Below are 5,754 nucleotides of genomic sequence, written 5' to 3'. Positions count from 1 at the left end.
GGGCCGGGACCACCGGGACCGGGACCCAGCGGCAGCGGCACCGGGAGCGGGACCCGCGGCTCGGCTGCCGGCGCCGCAGTGACGTCACGCGGGGGGCGTGTCCCGCGCCACCGCCCCGCCCGGCGCGGGGAAAGCGGGCGGCCCCGCGCATGCGCGCTGCTCGGCGCTGTCCGTTCAGCACCGGGGCAGGGCAGGGTTTTAGGGCCGGGTTTTAGGGGGGAGCGTGCACAGGGGGAGGGGCAGCCGCCCTCCTGCCCTGCGCCCCCCGGGGGGCACCGTCCCGACACTGCCACGCCGGAGCCCTTGCCCCGTGCCCGGGCTCGCTGCCCCGTTCCCCCTCCACACGTGCAGATGTTCCCCCTTGGCCCCACTTGAGGGTTCCCGAGCTGTCCTGCAGTAACTGACCCGCTCCCTGGGCTGTGTGCCCGGGCCGTGCTGCCCCTCCCGCCCCCGGCACCCCCTGCCCGTCTCACCTCTCACCTCTCTCCCCGCGACCCTGGAGGCGGAGGGCAGGGGCTTGCTGCAGGGCGAGGCAGAGCAGCCCCACAGCTCCGCGCTGCAGCACCACATGTGTCCTGGGGGGCTGCACCACAGAGCTGCACATTTGGGTTGTTTCAGCCTAAATTCGTCTCCCTGGTGTGGCGGCTTCTGGGGCCCTGAGCAGCCCGCTGACCCCAGGCTGCTCCCTCCCCAGGGAGAGCGCACCCCCAGCCAGAACCCGCCGACTGCTTTCCTCCAAGACCGTCTTTTCCCTGAGCATCTTTTCACCAAGAGGTACTCCCACACAACTGTTCCCTTAACTGCTGTGTAGGGAGATTATTTATGGCTCCAACTGCGCTGGGGCCCCACCTCCCACATCCCCAGGACAGGCTTTACCACGCTGGCGTTCTTGCCTTCGTCCCGATGGAGCGATGCTGGTGCTGGCAGGCACCCCGGGGCCGCGTCCTCACCCACCCTTAGCAGGTGAGTGCCACCCCCGTGCTGGGGAGCAGAGGGCAGCCAGAGCCAGGGGCTGCCCACGTCTCCCTGCTGGGGACCTGGGATGGCAGGAGGGCCCTGCTGCTGATCTGTTACCGCCTCCAGGCCTGGGTGAGCGCCGGAGCAGCATTTCTGTGCTGAGCATCAAGGAGGGGGCTTTGCACCATTTATCCCCAGCCACCAGCTCGGCGGAGTAACAGATAAGTGCAGCAACCCATTGCAGACTCGGCTTATGCTGCAGTGGGCTTTTAATATCTAGCAAGGATGTGGTTGGGTGTTGGCACAGAAGGGATTAATTAGAGCCGTGTAGTTAAGCCCTGGCCCCGAGGGAACACACATGACCTCACCGGTTGCCCCGGAGCCCTCGGTGTGGAGACAAAGGGAGCTCTGCTGCCTCGCCTCCCCCGGGACTCCTGCAGGGCCAGGCTCCCCATGGCCATGGTGCTCCCCCCAGCTGGGTGAGGGGCTCCCACCCGCCTGACAGCCATGCCCGCGCTGGCAGGACCACCGAGGCCAAAGCACAGCCCCAGAGCCTTCGACAGCAGAGGGATGTTCCGGGGGTCGTGCCGTGGCTCCAGTTAGGCTCTCCCAAGGAACAAGTTGCTCACCGGGCTGCTCCGCTGACACCCAGACCCTTCTGGGCTCGGCAGGGACGGGAGCACCGCAGGGCTGTGGAGGTGAGCAAGGACAAAGCCGGCAGTAGCTACACAGAGCTCTGGCTGGGCTCGGGGAGCTGGCAGAGACCAGGAGGTTGAAGGGACGGCGTGGGGCTGGAGAGGCTCCTGCAGGATTTGGTGCCAGGTGACAGCGAGCACAGGGGCTTCTGCTCCGGAGGCATAGGGCTGCGGGAAGGCGAAGGGCTGCAGCCAGGGGCAGAGGTGGGTATGGGAAGCAATGGAGCCAGCAGGGCGCAGGTGTGGCTGGCCCCGGTGTGGGCACGCCAGGAGGGCTCTGAGCTCTTCCACTTGGTTAAATTTGTCGTTCCGGCGGCGGCTTAGAGAAAAGCCTCCACCCCCCCCTCCCACCGCCCTCCTGCCATCAAGAAGCTGCTGAAGGAATCAGGTCGCTGATCCCGCGGCAGCGAGGCCCCTAATTAGCCCAGCTTTGCTCGAGCCGGCCGGGAAAGCCGTCAGCGTGCGAGGCAGCTCGGGGACCCGCGGTCCCCGGTGTGGGGGAGACGGGCTGCGCAGGCAGGAGCCTGCAGGAGGAGGGGAGAAAATGGCAGTGCTGCCATGCATTAAAGATGAGGGGAGCGTGCTGCTTCCTCCCGGTGTCCCCGTGAGATGGGGACACGCTTCTGGGTGACAGTGAGGGCAGGTGGGCACGGAGCCGGGCTCGCCATCGGCCAGGAGAGCAGCACGAAGGGGCAGCTCCCCCAAATTCCTCCTGAGGACACTGCGGGTGTGCGAGGCACCGGCTCTCCTGGGCCTCTCCCCTCTCGCACGCGTGGTAACGATGGCTGGGCTGGCTAATAAAGTGCTCTTTAATCGTGCATCGATCGGGCAGCGAGTGCTGGCCGCCAGCCACCGCGTGCAGGCCGTGGCCGGGTCCCCACCGCCGCGCCGCTGTCCCCGTGCGGGATCCGTGTGGGACGCGTGGGGTGGCGGCTGGGTTTCTCTTCCCATCCTTGAGGTTTCTTGCAGGTGGAGTGGCGTTTCCCACCCGTGGGCAGCCCGGGTGGGCTGGGACCCGTGGCACCTCTGGGGTTTTGCCCCCGCGCTCCCCGGGCAGCGGTGCCCTGCAGGTGCCCGCGGCGGGTGGCACAGGGACGCGCGTGGGGCCGGGGTCACGGCGCTGCCCCGGGACGCGCACCCCGGGGATGCTCCCGGGGGCCACCGCCGGTCCCGGTGCCACCGGGGGGGGCGGGACGCGGCTCCCCGCGGGGCTGCCATTGGCTGCCGGGGCTGTCAGCGGGGCGGAGTGACGGCCCCGAGCCGGGATTAGCGCGGCGGGGAGCGGCGGGCTGGGGACGGTGGCACCGCGCCGAGCCGTGCCGGTGGCACCGCGCCGTGCCGTGCCGTGCCGTGCCGTGCCGTGCCGTGCCGAGCCGGAGCCGGGCGGCAGCATCGCGGAGCAGCGGAGGATGCGGCGGCGGCGGCGGTGCCGGTAACGGCGGGGCTGGGGGCGGGTGGCCGCGGCGGGGCAAGGCGCAGCACTTGCGGGTCGCGGCCGTGGCGGCGGGGCTGCGGGGACAGCGGGGACGGCGGGGAGCGCCCGGCCGGGGGCTGCGTCCTCGCTGGGTGTCACATCCACTGATCCCGGCCACACGCCAGGTGCGGGGCGAGGGAGGACGGGCGGAGGGCGCGGGGGGAGCACAGGTCCCTGCCCTTCCCTCCGGTCTCTAACCCGTTCTTTGCCCCTTAAAAAAAAAAAGAAAAAAAAAAAAAAGATGGTTGTTCCCTCGCATTCCCCACGCGTCTCGCGTGGGTGTGCGCTTCCCCCGCAGCACAGCACCGCCCGGCGCCTGCTGCTTCCCCCTCGCAGCCCCGCTCGGCACCAGCACGGCGCAGGGACCAGCAGGAGCCCCCGGCCACCCCCTGGGCTGCTGAGAAGCTGGGAGCAAGTTTGTTGTGCACCTGAGAGGCTGCACTGGGAAATGAACCCCCCACCCCGCTGTGAAGCCCCCCGCCGCCACGCTGCAGCTCCCGAGTTTTTCTCCCTGGCCGCGTGTCCCCGCTGCTCGTGGCTCCCTTCCCTTCACACGGCAGCGGGACCAGCAAGGACCCCCAGGTGCCTTTCAGCCCAGCCCCATTCATCACGGTGCTTTAAAGAGCATCGTTTTGATTCATGATTCAAATCGGCAAGCAGGAAGCCTCAGCTACATCATTGATTTTTCATCGCGGTTGCGTTTGTGCTTTTTACCTTTCCTTATTTAAGAAAGGCTCACTCCGCTGGATGGAGTAACAGGCTGGCTCCGGTGCCTTGCAGACGGCGTGGCCTTTGCTACGAGTGTGATGATCCTCCCTCGATAACCAGGAGGACACGCTGTGCTCATCCCATTTATTTTAGCAATAACTCGTGTACATGGAGATAGGCTGTTTTTTATAGATTTGTTATGTTACAGTGGATGCCGGCTATTTTCTGCTGATAACTTTTTCCCTTGGCATGTGTGTCAGTCCACATTTAGATAAAAAGTGGAATTTCATCTGAAATATATAAACCCAGCATTTTTGTTATTTATCAGTTAAGCAACCTTGAATGTGAATATAACCATAACAGGGGAAAAGATTGTAAAAACAGCAACTGACATCTTAAACAGAGAATATTTTCTGCAGCGAGTGAATTGCAGACTGCTGCTGCTCTGTAGGAGCCAATTTTTTCAGAAGTGTAGTAGTGCAGATAGAGAGGCGCCCGCCCCATGTGGGTGATTTGGGCTGTTTTATTAAGAGTTATGTCTCTGCATCCCTCAAGCCTAAACACCACTGAAAATCCAGTCCTATGCCCTTCAGTTTAATCCTATCTGGTTTGCACTGAGAAATGGGGAGAAGAAATCATGCTTTCCTCCATTTGCAACTAGCATCTGGTTTCTTGCTTTCAAGTGGCGAGATCCAAGTGTGGGAACAAGCACCTCTGCATGTGGGGAAGCCAAAAGCCGCCAAGGCAGGACCTTTGCTGTGCACCAGGAGTTCAGAGGAGCCTGGGGAAAGCTGAGTCCACGTGTTAGCTGCCCTGTGAGAAGGACCAGTGCAGGCAGCACTGAGGGTGTTGGCACCTACCTTCCCCTGCAGTGCCTCGGCACGCTGGGGTGACAGGGATCCCCAGCAGGGGAGCAGTCCTGAGGCAGGGGCAGGTGAGCCGGGGTCGTGTTGCTGGCACAGGCACGCTTGGCCCCCCCAGGGCAGGACTGTCTCAGCCACTGCTTTTTGGATCTGCTGGTGTTGACAGCTCTGTCTGTGCCACGGATCGCGGCTGCAGCATGTGATGGGGTGACATACTTTACAACACAAGTTGACCTCCAAAGAGACAGGCTTCTTGCTCGTGCTGATGGTGTCAAACTCCTTCAGTGAGTGTCATCTGGGGATGTCTCCGTGATCCAGGGTATTCCCCCTTGTTGAGGTGATTTTAGGTGGCTACGGGCAGTAAAAGTATTCAGCAGCATGCTCTCCCACCCTGTCTGGGTGGTGCTGGTCTACAGGGGCAGCACCTGAGCATCCAGGGGACCCAGGGAAGGAAGCGAGCCCCTGGTGTGCCCAGAGCCTGGGCGAGGAGCTGCTGGTGTCCCCGCGGTGGGGCTGGTGTGATGGGCACTGTCTGCCTGCCAACACCTCTTGCTTCCTGCTGCAGGAGGGAGCTCGGGCAGGGCTGTCTCACCTGGAGCTCCTTCTGAGCTGAGCTGCCATGAGGACAGGGCACCCACCCTTTGTATGTCCTCTCCATTGCCCTGGCCCCCTGTGGCCGTGTGGAGGCCGATCACACCGCAGATCCGTTTGTCCCCACACCAGCCTCCTGTTCCTGAGGACCTGTCACTTCTCCTGGCATTCCCGGCCCCCACTTGGTGAAGTCCCTCTGGGGGCTTCAGAGCCGCCCCGGTGCCCTCTGTCGTGCCCTTGCATCAGTCTGGGTGTGGGGCAGTTGGGGCTCCTCTCAGGCCACCTGTCTGCAGGTTCTTGGGCCAACCTCCACCCGACGCCCACCTCTGAGCAGCACCCCCCTGTCTGCACCTCCCCGTCCCTTGCCCCCTCCTCTCACCACCTCTCCGTGTCCTTTAGGGCTGCCTGAGGATGCCTCGCCCTGCCCAGCTCCGGACCTGACACCTGCATTCCCCTCCCCACCAGC

The sequence above is a fragment of the Netta rufina genome (assembly GCF_964035555.1).
Source record: "Netta rufina genome assembly, chromosome: 7".
Classification (NCBI taxonomy): Eukaryota; Metazoa; Chordata; class Aves; order Anseriformes; family Anatidae; genus Netta; species Netta rufina.
This window is presented reverse-complemented; position numbering follows the sequence as displayed.